Source organism: Sturnira hondurensis, unplaced genomic scaffold (assembly GCF_014824575.4).
Source record: "Sturnira hondurensis isolate 20B ecotype Veracruz unplaced genomic scaffold, ASM1482457v3 Scaffold0008640, whole genome shotgun sequence".
In the NCBI taxonomy this organism is placed as follows: Eukaryota; Metazoa; Chordata; class Mammalia; order Chiroptera; family Phyllostomidae; genus Sturnira; species Sturnira hondurensis.
In genome coordinates, this window is record NW_028081271.1 from 22342272 (window position 1) to 22356653 (window position 14382).

The 14382-nt window shown below is 40.5% G+C and overlaps 1 protein-coding gene across 2 annotated transcripts in view; it reads right to left on the reverse strand.

Moving 5' to 3' along the window:
- KAT6A (lysine acetyltransferase 6A) overlaps positions 1-2071 on the reverse strand; it is a 122768-nt gene extending 120697 nt beyond the window's left edge. For both annotated transcript variants that reach the window (XM_037055456.1, XM_037055455.1), the window contains exon 1: positions 1977-2071. The gene's annotated coding sequence lies outside the window, so the exon portion shown is untranslated. The remainder of the gene's footprint in view (positions 1-1976) is intronic.
- Between the last annotated feature and the right edge of the window lie 12311 nt (positions 2072-14382).

Sequence of the window (14382 nt, forward strand, 5' to 3'; positions counted from 1 at the left end):
ATGCTAAAAACAGTCAAGTGTGAAAAGTACCTAAGAAATTTTTAAATAACCCAATGTTATTCAAACTTTGAGAATTACATGTCAATAGCGTCTCACAGCCAAAGTAAAACACTAATACTCAATATATTTGAAGGAGTAACAACAGTCAAAATGTTCATAACCAATCTACAGATAAACTAGGAATGAGAAAGGCCCAGAACCACTGTGTTCAAATGTGCACAGTACATATCAAATGTACAGTATGGAAAAAATGTATTCCCTGTTTGTGCTTCTAAAGAGATCTCATCCAGATTCAAGATTGCTGTCCTGAAATGAACATTAATAAGTAAAACACAAACATACTAATATACTGCCTCTCCAGGATCAAAGTCAATATTATTCTTTCAGACAAAAGAACATGGCAGATAAAAATCTTTTTTAAAAAAATCACCAAAGTAATAAATTCTCAATCTAACTCCTTTGCTTCCAAAAATAAATTTAACTTAAGTGTTTTTTAGACCTCTGCTCTTATTCTGAGGAGCATTTACAACATAAACAATGCTAGAAGATGGCTCTCACAGCAATTATTCTTAACAGTGAACTTAAAATCCAAAGAAAAACTAATAGATATTAGGAAAGGGATCATACTACTAACTCTTATAGGAAAGAAAAGGTTGAAGTAAACACTCAAATCTGAGCCAAGATTTATTTTTAAATTAGCCGACTAAAAAGAAGCCCCCTGAGAGAGCTATGCTTCATTTTAGTGGAAGTCTCAAGAGGATAAAAATCGCAGTATTATTACTCCACGAAAGTTCGTTATGTAGACACTGGCGCTAAACTAAATGAGAAGCTACAGCCTAAGTTTGAGCTGCTAGGAACGTCCTAACTGATGTAGCTGACAGGTAGAAGAATGAATGACAGTTATTCACCGTCTCAGCAGCCGGGATTTTTCAAGAGTCTCCAGGTCTTCAGAAAGTAAAGCGCCTGCAGACTTGAACGTCTAACTCTGCAAGTACACCAGCCGCTCGAGAAAAAGCACAACCTGCTTCCGACAGGCCTTCCCCAGGCTCCATTCCCCACCCCCAAACAATCTTCCCGCTCTCTTTTTAAAAGAGTGAGAAACTTTAAAAACTTCAACGGCACCAACTCTGAAGCTTGCCAATGGGTACGCTGTTCCCATTAGGCGGAAACTGAACTCAGGGACTAAGTTAGCCACGAAATCCCATAAAAGAGTTGAGAGCAATGTATCCCCCTCTCCCAGCTCCTTCAAACACTAAGCTCCACAGAGGCTGCTTTCAAGGAGGGCTAGGGACGCGCAGGCTGCCGGGGAAGTCTGACAGGTCAGGCAGCTCCTGTCCAAACCGGCCGGCGGTTGACAGGCAGCCCGCCGCCTCCCCTGCAGGCGCCCCGGCTGACAGCCCGACAGACACAACACCACACGTGCAGCCTCCTCCGCACCACAACACCCGCCAGCCTGTCACCCCCACTTGCCGCCACAGCTCCACTGGGACCTTCACATACCCAGCCCGAGCAGGAGAGCGAGCGCCGTGGAGCGCGGGCAGGAGCGGCCGCGGCCAGCTGGGGCGAGCCAGCCGGGCGCAGGTGGGGCCGGGGCGGTGGGCGCGCCCCCGAGGGAGAGCGGGCTCACCGGCACAACCCAGCCCGAGGCTCCGCGGCCTGGGCCTCCGCTCGCCATCCGCCCACCCGCCCACCCGCAGGCACCCCAGGCTGCGCCCGGCCAGCGGAAGGGCGGCAGGAGCGCTGGGATTGCAGCGCGCAGGCTGCAGGCCGTGGGGAGCCCGGCGCCGGCCCGGCGCGAGGGGGCGGCCGCGGCGCCCCAGCCCGAGGCCTGGCGCAGAGCAGCGGGAGGCGGTGAAGGCCGCGATAGGGCCTGCAGCGGCCCGCCAACCCCGCAAGGTGGCTGAGTGGGCCCCAGAGCTGCAGAGCCTTGGGCTCGACAGCCAGAGGCAGTCAGGGGTGGCCTCTCAGCTACTTACTGGGGAGGAAGAGGGCCGGGATCCCGGGGCCCCGGCCCCGACCGCGGAGATGCCCCAAACTGACACGGCCGCCATCTTGGAGACAGTGAGCTCTGGCGGGGGGAGGGGAGGCGAGGCGGCGGAACAGCCACAGGGGGAGGGGAAGCGTCGCGAGGGAACGGCTGCCTGGGGGAGGGAGAGGGAACAGCCTGCGAGGGAAGCGAGAGGGGAGGAGGAGGGAGCAGGAGCCCGGGAGGGGGGCCTCAGAAGAGCGGGAATAGCTGGGCCCGGAGCTGGGAAAGGCCGAGGGAGGGTGGGGGGGCAGTTAAGAGAGAAGAGCCGACCGGGTCACGTGGGGCCGGTACAAAAGGCCAAAGCTGAAGTGGGAGGGGGACCTGGGGGGCTATGGAACAACTCAGTGTTCTTTCTCGCCTTCACGCGGTTAGGTCCGGCGGATTCTCGGGAGAGGAGATGTTATATCCCCATTACACAGCTGGGGAAACTGAGGGCAGGCGCCAGGGTGGGGTGACATCAGTGTGGCACGGAAATCCGGTGGCTAGAAACTCTTGATGGCGTCTGTGTTTACAGTGAGCAGATGCTTCCACCCCACTTCTGTGCCCTCACCCCACTTCCACAGTGATTCTCCCGGAACTTGAGGTTGGGAGGTGGGGTGAAGGGGAGGGGGCAAGGGTGAGGAGGGAGTTGCCTCCCTTCATCCTTCCCTTTCTACTTGAATCATTCACTCCTACTGTAGAAAGAAGAGGCAGTGTGATGAGAGGGGAGAGGGTAGAACTTAGATGCTCAGGATCTGACAAGCCCTTTTGTCAGATCAGCACGATTTCGTTTCCCCCACAACTAAGAGACTTGGACCTTATTAGAGTCATTTTTATAGCAAACAGTATAGATTAGGGTGGAAAGACTTGCACAAGGTCATACAGGTATTTTGTGGCACACATCTGACTTTGCAGCCCAGCTCTGTCTTATTCCAAAGCCTGTTTTCTACATATGCCCTATGCGGAACTGCTCTTGCCCGAAATTATGGCTGAACCACCCGAACTGGCACTTTTTCATGGCCTGTCTGTCCTCTACTGGCTGCAGATATGTTTCTTTGTCTCGTCTCTCATCTAGTTTAAACTCCTTGAGGCGGAGATTGAGTCATACTTTTTTTTCACTGCATTTTTACTGCATTCGCTGGAAAGGTCATAAATGACAAATAAAAAGACAAATTAAATGTGTAATAATTTTGCACGTGTTCCCCTGCTAATAGACCTTTATCTGCTTCCTGCCTCCTGCATAGACTTATCTCCCCTAACACCTCGTTTTATCCCAGTTTTACCATTTAAAGACCACCCTTTCACTGCCTTAACTTCAAAGTTTTGTTGTATTATTTTCCCTCTTGGTGAGTGGCACTTGTATACAATTTATTAATATGGTTTTATATATATGCTCTTCTAGAATGTCCTTTTGCATCTCTGGCAGTGTACAACAGTACAGATTCAAAAAAAATACCATTGCTAATAAATGAACAATTTTAAGCCACTAAAATGAAATTTCTACCCCCAGTGCAAGCCCTGCCTTTTTTACACCACAACCAATACTTTTCTATCTCTCTAGATTTTCTCCACTCTAGTCCTTAGACTGTGGGATGTCCAACCTGCAGCCTTGGCCCAGGATGGATATGAATGTGGCCCAACATAAACTCACAAATTTACTTAAAATCTTTTTTTTGCTCATCAGCTTTCGTTAGTGTTTGTGTATTTAATGTGTGGTCAAAGATAATTCCTCTTCTTCCCATGTGGCCCAGAGATGCCAAAAGGTTGGACACCCCTGGACCATTCTATAATAACAAAAATGTGTATAGTCAGAGTATGGTCGAACCAACTCAATATCCTACCATTGACACTGATGCTGTGTGAGGTGTAATGAGATTTACCCAATCACCCTCCACCACCCACTTCCTGCTCCATCCCCAAGTTAGGAGAGAAATTTAAAGATATAAGATAATCCATTAGAAAGGGTATTTTCCATATTAGGTAAATCAGACAGATACATTCTCAGATAAAATGGGAGCTATTTGTAATGAAAATACAGGGGAGAAAAAAACGTTCTGGGGGGTTCTCTTTTAGAAGAAAAAGGCAGGGTTTCTATTTTTGAAAGAGGACAGATAAAGTCATATTAATGTAGAGAAAATAAGTTTTTCATGTGAGACTGGTGTGTGGTCTCCAGGAAAAAAATACAGGAATGGGCAAAAGTAGGTTTACAGTTGTGAGTATGTGAAATAGTTTATTCTTGTATTAGCATTTATTAATGATTTTATTATTTATTTGTATTACAGTTGTAAACCCCTGTGTGTATTGAGATGAGCTGTTTGCCTTTAGTTAATTTAAAAGAAAACTAGCCACAACCATGCCTGTGAAAAGACCAAACTGGAGTTTAAGGAACAGTAGCAAGAATTTAAAACAATTTACAACAACAAAGCACAGTTTAGCTTTTCAAACAGCTTCCATAGAGTCTTTGCTTTACATTTGCATGGCTTAAGGACACACTCTGGAGGACTCGTCAAAATAAAAGGTCTGTAACAAAGACAGATTAAAGTCCATCTTTTGCATGTTAAAAAACAACCCACAGCACTGAAAGAACAGCTTTTATTGCTTCAAACTTCTCTCAGAATTCAGCCTCGCAGGGCTGGCAGCTAAAAGCTACTTCCTCTTCCACATTTTGTATAGGAATCCCTGCCTGTTCTGTTGGAGTTAGTAACTACATTTTATGCAGAGTCGAGCTAACACTGAAATTGGAAGGTTGCTCTTTCCTTGTTTCCACAGGAAAAATTTTTAGTCCATTTACATTTAATGTAAGTACTGCTATATTTGGATTTATGCCTGCATCTTACTGTTTACTTCCTTTTGTCCAATTTTTATATCCCTTATTCTTTTGTGAAGTCAATTATTCTCAAATTGATTTATAGATTCAATTCAACTGCAATCATAGCCCTGGCAGAATTCATTTCTAAAAACTTACAGATTCTAAAATTCTTACAAAGATACCAAAGATGCAGAAATGTCACAACAATTTGAAAAGAACAAAATGTAAGGAGTTATGATGCCTGACTTTAAGGCTTTCTGAGTCTCCTCATGCAGGGCTTATCAGTTAATAGTACTAATGCCTACCATTCTATCACACAGAATTGTTGAGATATCTTTTAAAGTAACTATCATTATAGCACTCCAATAGTCTGTTATATGGTAAGTACACCGTATGTTATCTCTTATTAGTATTATCATTGTAGTATTTTAATTTGTATTTTCCTGATTACTGGTGAGATTAACCTTGTTTTGTATGTTTGTTGGCTATTTGAGTTTTCTGTGAAGTATTCTAGTGTTTTGCCTATTTTTTATCGCATTGCTTGTATCTTTCTTAGTTCTTTATATATTCCAGTTATAAATGTTGCATATTATTTTCCCAATTTTTACCTTGTCATTTCACTTTTCTTAATGGTGTCTTTTGGTGAACAGAAACTCCTATTATTAATTTATATAAATACATCAATCCTTTCTTCATTTGTGGGGTGATAGTTGGTACCCTTGTCTTCTAATTTTAGAAAAATAATGCTTTCAATTTGAGGATATTTGTTGTAGTTTTTGATAATGCTTTTTATGAGGATGAAGGCTCTCCCTTCTATTTCCTAAGAGATTTTTACTAAGAGATTTTTACATTACCAGCTGTTAAATTTTGTCAAATGTTTTAAGAGAGATTACTAAGAGATTTTTACATTACCAGCTGTTAAATTTTGTCAAATGTTTTTCCTGTGGCTAATGACATGATTGTTGATTATCGCCTTTAATTTCTGAAGGTAATGAGTGGCAATGATTGTTTTTTTAATGTTAAATCAAATTTGCATTCCTGGGGCAAACCCAACTTGGTGTGCTGTATTAGCTTTTTTATAAATAGCAGGATTACATGCATCAATCATTTGTTTTGGATTTGTGTGATTATGTCTGTGAGTGAATCTGATCTATAATTTTCCTGTCTAGAATTATTTTTGCTTCTTTCGGTATCAAAGTTATGCAGACCTTGTAAAATGAGAAAGGGCAGTTTCTTCTTTTTTAAGTCTCTAGATAGTTTTATGAGAATTATTTGCTATTCAAACATGTGGAAAATTCGTGAAAAGAAATCCAGACCTAGTATTTATTTTATTTATTGATGTGAGAGACAGAGAGAGAGAGAAACATAGGTTCGTTGCTCTACCCATTCATAAATCACTGGTTGAAACTTGTGTGTGCCCTGACCAGGCATCAAACTTGCAACCTTGGCGTACTGGAACAGCACACCAAACAAGGGCCAGACCTAGTGTTTTCTTTGTGGGAAAATGCACACTGATTCAATTTCCTAATATTTGTAAATTATTTTGGTTTTCTATCGTCTTTAATTCATTTTCATAACTTATTTTTCTCAAAGGGTCATTTCATTGTCAGGAAGTTGTTAGTAATATTCTTTTGTAATCCTTGTAATTTTTGTTGTATCTTTAATTTTGGTTTTTTTACTATTCTTAATATTGTTTATTTTTTGCCTTCTCACTTTTTTTTATTGAAGAGAGACAGAATGAGCGAGAGCGAGAGAGAAACATAGAGGTGTTGTTTCACTTATTTACGCTTTCACTGGTTGTTTCTTGAGAGCTCGTTTGGAGGTTCTAGCAGGGAAGCACAACTACTCGTACACCCTTGACCGAAGACCGGTCCTCTCCTCTAGTTAGGAAGGTCACCCCCTTGAACAAGTGTGCAGCTTCAGGAGGGACACAGATTAATTGATGAGGAAGGAAGGGGACACCCGCCTAGCCAGCCAGATCAACCCTGGTAATCGATCAGTGGGGTGACAGATGTTACAGCCAGATTGCCCTCACATCCCATTGGTTGTGTCTTGTACATGCCCTGACCAGGGATCATACCTGCAACCTTGGCATATGGGAGACAATGCTTTAACCAACTGAGCTACCCAGCCAGGGCCTTCACCTCTTTTTCCTTGAACATTATTGGCAGAAGGTTATCAGTGCTATAACTCTTTTCAAAGAAACAGCTTCTGGCTTTGTTCATCCCTATTTTTTATTTTCTTAATTTTCATCTTTATCATTAGTATTTCTTCTGTTTTATTTAGATTTATTCTTTTAATCTGTATATAACTTCTTTTTTTAAAATATATTTTATTGATTATACCATTACAGCTGTTCTATTCCCCCCTTCATTCCCCTTCACCCGCACACTCCCTCCCCCACCCTTCTCCCCCCTTAGTTTATAACCACGTGTCTCAACTTCTTTAAATTCTATATTTCCCCCACTATTCTCGCCCTCCCCCTATCTATTTTCTACCTACCATCTATGCTATTTTCTGTGCCTTCTCCCCCCTTCTCCTCCTCCCACCCCCCTGTTTCTAACCCTCCATGTGTTCTTCATTTCTATGGTTCCACTCCTGATCTAGCTGTCCTCTTGGTTTGCTTTTGTTTTAGGTGTGGTTGTTAATACCTGTGTGTTTGCTGTCCTTTCACTGTTCATATTTTTTGTATATAACTTCTTGAGGTGATACTTAGCACATTTACTTCTAAGAATCTGGACTTCTGATCAACATGGGGGCGTAGGAAGACACACTGCCTCCTCACGCAACAATAAATTTGAAAACAGAAAACAACCAGAACTGCCAGAAGATTGAATTGTATGGAAGTCCAACAACCAAGGAGTTAAAGAAGAAATGCTCACCCGGACCAACAGTAGGGGTGGAGATGAGCAGCCAGGCAGAGAAGATCAGCAAGGAGGTGGCTGGTGGAGCAGGTGGTCCCACATTCATGTACAGATAACCCAGGAGGAACGACTGGAGAGTGAGACAGACCGAGCAACCCAGTATCCCAGTGTGAGGAAATAAAGCCTCAAACCACCATTTGAAAACACCTGTGGGGGTTGAGGCAGTTGGCGAAACTTCCAGCCTCGAAGGAGAGAGTGTTGGAGAGACCCATAGGGTCCTAGAATGCACACAAACCCACCTACCCAGGAATCAACACCAGAAGGGTCCAGTTTGCTTGTGGGTAGTGGGGGAAGTGATTGAAAACCGTCAGAGAGTAGAGCAATCACCACTGTTCCCTCTCCGCCTCCTCCCCCACATACAGCACCATAACACAGCAATGGGGGTTGCCCCCACCCTGGTGAACACCTAGGGTTCCACCTCTTATACGTAACAGGTGTGCTGAGAAAAAAAATGGCCCAAATGAATGAACAAATCAAAGCTCCAGAGAAAATACAACTAAGCAATGAAGAAATAGCCAACCTATCAGATGCACAGTTCAACAGGCTAGTAATCAGGATGCTCACAGAATTGGGTAAACACTGGTTGAAACTGGTTCACAAATGAGAGAAAAAAAATAAAGGCTATGAGAAATGAAATAAAGGAAAACATACAGGGAACCAACAATGACAGGAAGAAAACTGGGACTCAAATCAACAGTGTGGACAAGAAAGAAGAGATAAGCATTCAACCAGAACAGAATGAAGAAATAAGAATTCAAAAAAATGAGGAGAGGCTTAGAGGAACCTCCAGGACAACTTTAAACATTCCGACATCCAAATCATAGGGCTACCAGAAGAAGAGGAAAAGCAACAAATTGAAACTTATTTGAAAACATAAGGAAGGAGAACTTCCCCAATCTGACAAAAGAAATAGACTTCCGGAAAGTCCAGGAAGCTCAGAGAGTCCCAAAGAAGTTGGACCCAAGGAAGCACACAAGCAGAGCACATCATAATTACATCACCCAAGATTAAAGAGAAGGAGAGAATCTTAAAAGCAGCAAGAGAAAAGGAGACAGTTATCTACAAAGGAGTTCCCATAAGGACTGTCAGGTGATTTCTCCAAAGAAACCATAGAGGCCAGAAGGGACTGGAAAGAAGTATTCAAAATCATGAAAGACAAGGACCTATATCCAACATTACTCTATCCAGCAAAGCTATCATTTAGAATGGGAGGGCAGATAAAGTGCTTCCCAGATAAGGTCAAGTTAACGGAGTTCATCATCACGAAGCCCTTATTATATAAAATGTTCAAGGAACTTATCTAAGGAAAAGAAGACCAAAACTATGAACAGTCAAATGACAACAAACTCACAACTATCAACAACTGAACCTAAAAAAAATAAAAACAAATTAAGCAAACAGCTAGAACAGGAACAGAATCACAGAAATGAAGATCACACGGAGGGTTATCAGTGGGGGAGTGGGAGGAGGAGAGAGGGGGAAAGGTATGGAGAATAAGTAGCATAAATGGAAGGTAGAAAATAGACAGGGGAAGGTTAAGAAAGGTATAAGAAATGTAGAAGCCAAAGAACTTATATGTGCGACCCATGGACATGAAAGTGGGGATTGTGGGTAGGAGGGGGTGTGCAGGGCAGAGGGGAATAAAGTGGGGGAAATGGGACAACTGTAATAGCATAATCAATAAAATATGTTTTAAAAATTTAACCCAAGTTTTGGTCTGTGGCATTTCATCATTTTCAAATTCTATATATTTGTTGATTTATTTAGAATTGTATTTGTTAATTTCCAAATATCAGAACTTGGGTTATCTTTTTATCATTCATTCCTAACTTAATTGATCTATAGTTAAAGAACATAATTTGCATTATATTGATCCTTAAAAATTTGTTGACAATTATTTTATGGCTTAGTGTGTATGATTAATTTCAGAAATGTTTCACTGTGCTTGAAAAAAAGTGGTACAGGAAACCAGTACTGTATGTATGGCTATGGGCGTAAGGTTCTTAATTGTGTTCTTCAAATCCTCCACTTCCTTCTGATGATTTTCTCCTGCTTAATTTACCCATTATCAAAAGTAATGTAAAATCTTCTCCTATGATGATGGATGTATCTATTTTTCCTGAAATTCTTTCTGAGTTTAAAAATACAAATGTGTTTTGAGGTGATGCTATTAGGTACCTACACATTTAGTATTGTGATATCATTCTAGGAAACTTAAATTTTTTATTGTTATACTTATAAAAATAAAATTGTTATTTTGTTGATATATAAAGTACACTTCTAGTCTGCTGCTAGCTTTCTTTTGGTCAGTATCTGCCTGCTCTATCTTTTCCTACTCGTTTACTTGCAGCTTTCTGTGTCCTTATGTCTTAGAAATGTCTCTTGTAAGCTCCTTGTACCTTAATTTCTGTAAGTGTGGTTTAATATTTGTTCATTAGGTAGAGCATTTATTCAGTTTATTTTTATTCATACTTATTTCTACTATTTTATTTTGTGGTTTATATTCTGTCTTTTCCATATTTGTTTACAGCTACTTTCTTACCTTATTTTTTTTTTTAGGTTTTAAAAAATCTTTGGGCCTGCAATTCAGACGATTGTGGTTCGATTCCCAGTCAGGGCACATGCCTGGGTTGCAGGTCAGTTCCCTGCAGGCCAACTCCCAGCAGGGGACGCACAAAAGGCAACCATACATTGATGTTTCTCTCCCTCTCTCCTTCCTTTCCCCTCTGAAGATAAATAAATAAAATCTTTTTAAAAAATCTTTACTGATTTGTATGATAAATATCCTTCTTTTCATGGCAATGCCAGAAGTTTTAACATGTGTGCTTGTCGGAATCTAAAGTTACTAAATATTTTTATCATCTTCTTGAGTGGCACAATAATCCTAAAACCTATAAATTGATATTCCCCCTCTTGATATATTTGTTTTTGTGTATATTGTCTCTCATTTTAAGCCCTCAAAACATTATTGTTTATATAGTTGATGTTTGATTAGAATTACTCAAATATTTAGTTTCTTTGATTCCTTCTCGAATCTCACACTTTCCTGTAGGATCATCTCACTCTGCTTGAAATATAGTCTTTAAATTTCTCTTTAGTGAGAATCTTTTGGAAGTAAATGTATTACCCCTTTTTAATTTTTTACTTCTTACTCTGAAACTGTCTCTGCATTACTTTGAAATAATTTTCTGTTTACAGAAGAGTTGCAAAAGTGGTACAGAGAGTTTCTATAGGCCCTTCACCCAGCTTAAGGGGAGAGTCCCACAGAGATGAGGTGCCCTTCCCATTGTGTCACGTCAGGGGCTACATGACATTAACATGATGTATTTCTGCACCTGCTGACCTTGCTGGCTTAGGTAAGGGGGTTTCTTTGCTGTAAAATTGCTATCATTTCATTTTGTACTTCATTGTTAGGAGCCAGTCACCCATTCCAGCCTACTCTTATGGGGAAGGGGAAGCTCCATCTCCTGGAGGGAAGAGTATTAAAAATTTGTGAACCTGGCTGGCGTAGCTCAGTGGGTTGAGTGCGGGCCTGCAAACCACACGATTGCGGTTCGATTCCCAGTCAGGGCACATGCCTGGGTGGCAGGCCAATTCCCAGTAGTGGATGCACAAGAGGCAACCATACATTGATATTTCTCTCCCTTTCTCCTTCCCTTCCCCTCTAAAAATAAATAAATAAAATCTTTTAAAAAGATAATGCAAGTACCTGGCTCATAATAGTCGCTCAAGAAATGGTAGCTATTTAAAAAAAAGAAAGAAAAATTTGTGGACATACACACACTGAAAACACCAAGCACCCATGCAATGTATGGTCCTCCAGAAGAGGAAGGTCAGGGGGGTGGGGAAGGTTATGAGAGCTTCTGTCCAAAATGTAAATAGTACTGAAATTTGGGCTGTCTTCTGTCACTCTCCTATGGCAACCTTCCTTGGCTCCTTATCACCCACGGAAGAAAGCTACACAGTTTGCCTGCTAACCCCATTGTCTTGCCTTCACCATTCTCTGCTTTCCTGAGTTGCCTCCACACCTCGGATGTGCTGAGCTTCCTCTGGTCTACATGCAGCCGCACACAGTTTCATTCGGACTGGAAAGTTCTTTTCTCACATCTTTAAATTGTAGGCTCTTTAAGTCTAGGATGTACAGCATTCTATTCATAGTAATTTCTAATATCAGTAATTTCCCTGAAAGAACCTTGTATCCTAACAAAATGATTGGGTAAATTCCATTTCCTACTTTAAAGAGGGAAAATTTAAGAAAAGAAAAAAGAATGTTTAAGTAGATGGCCAATGATCACAAAGCCAGTAACTGACCCATGATGTGGTTCAAGGTCACAAAAGTGGTCAGGTGTAAACTCCCCCAAAACATGACGGTCAGCCTGGCATTCTTTGATAAATCACCCTCACGCGTGCATGTGGAAAAATGTGTTATTAGGAAGAATAAGGCCTGCACTTTTTAATTTATTTTAATGCAATAGAGAAAAACCCAGAACTTTAGAGGATTTAGCAAATATCTACTATTCATTATCCAGAGTCTCTCAATAGAGAGACTTTAACAAGAGGTCTATAATAGGAAAAGTCCATCAAAAACCTAATATTGATAAAAAAGAAGCAAGCCATAGAAAATATCTGGTTGATTATTCTGGCTTGGTTTTTTGTTTGTTTTGTTTTGTTTTTTGTTGTAATGTAGGACTTTAGATTTATTCCTTTAAATTATCTTTTTAAGTGTATGAAAAGATAATGTTTCTTTTCAACAACAACAATAATATATAATAAATACTTAGGTTCTATCGCCCAGGGTAAGAAATTGTCCCAAATAATGTTCTTTAAGACACTTTTTTTCCTCTAGTCCTGGATCAGGTCCAGGATCACATATTGCATGTCCCCTTAGTTTCTAACACAGTAAATTCCCTCAGCCTGTGTTAGTTCTCCATAACACTGACATTTTTGAAGATACCATATTTTGTCATGTATAATGCACACTTTTTTGCCCAAATTTTTTGAGGGAGAATAAGCATGTGCATTACACATAGTTGTTCCATAATTATGTAAATATTACTAATTCTTCTATTTATGCCTATGCATTAACAGCATAACTCTAGAAATTAATAACAATATCTACATGAAAAATAATACCTTGGAGTACAATAATCATTTTTGTTTCTAAAATAAATAAATAAATGATATAATTAAAAGGTTAAAATGAAAGATTTTTTTCCCTGAAAGTTTGGGCGAAAAACATGGTTGCGCATTGTAAATAGCAAAATACGGTACTCACTTCAAGTACTATAAAATCCACCTATTTAAACTGTGCAATTTAATAGTTTATACTATAGCAACAGAGTTGTAAAACTATCACTATAATCTAAGTTTAGAGCATTTTCATTCCTCTTCCCCCCAAAAGATAGCTATTAGCTGTGATTTCCCATCTCTTTTCTGGGCCTACCCCCACCTTACCAGCAGCCCTAAACAACTAATCTACTTTCTGTCTCTATAGATTTGCCTGTTCTTGATATTTCATGTAAATGGAATCATGTGGTCTTTTGTGACATGCTGCTTTCACACTGCATAATATTTCCAGGTTTCATTTGTATCAGTGCTTTAATATTTTTTATGGCTGAATAATACTCTATTGTATGGCTAGATCACATTTTACGTATCCATTTCATCAGCTGATGGACATTACATTAGGGTAGTTTCTACTTTTTGGCTATTATAAATAATGCTTCTATTAACATCTGTATACAAGTTTTTATGCACATATATTTTCTTTTCTCATGGGTGTATACCTATGAGTGAAATTATGGAGTCATATTATAACTCTATGTTTAAATTTTTGAGGACCTGCCAAATTGTTTTCAAAGTGTCTATACTATTTTATATTACCACCAGCAATCTATAAGTTTTTCAGTTTCTCCATATCTTCACCAAAACTAGTTATTGTCCATCTTTTTTTTAAAGATCTTATTTTTTTATTTTCCTAGACAGAAGGGGAGGAAAGGCGAAAGAGGGAGGGAAACATCAATGTGTGGCTGCTTCTCCTGCACCCCTAACTGGGGTCCTGGCCCACAACTCAGGCATGTGCTCTAACTGGGAATCGAACTTGTGACCCTTTGGTTGGCAGGCACACGCTCAGTCTGCTGAGCAACACCAGCCAGGGCTATTGTCCATCTTTCCTATTATAGCCATCTTTTTGGCTGGAAAGCAGAATAGTATTGTGGATTTGGTTTCCCTAATGAGTAATGATGTTGAGTATCTTTTCATGTGCTTAAGGGTGATTCACCTATCTTTTTTGGAGAAATGTCTATTCACATCATTTGCACATTTTTAAATTAGGTTTTTTTGGGGGGGTTATCTTTGAGTTATAAGAATTTTTTATGCATCCATGACAAGGTACCTCAGTTGGTATAGCCTTGTCCCAATAAACCAGACTGAAGGTTGGATCCTGGTCAGGGCACATACAGGAATCACCCAAAGAATGCATAGGTAAATGGAGTGACAGGCTGATGTTTCTCTCCCTCTCCCCTTCTCTCTCTCTCTCTGTAAAATCAATAAACAAAAATTTTTCTTAAAAGTATTTTTTATGTATTCTGGATACAAGTCCATTATCAGATAAATGATTTGCAAATATTTTCTCCCATTGC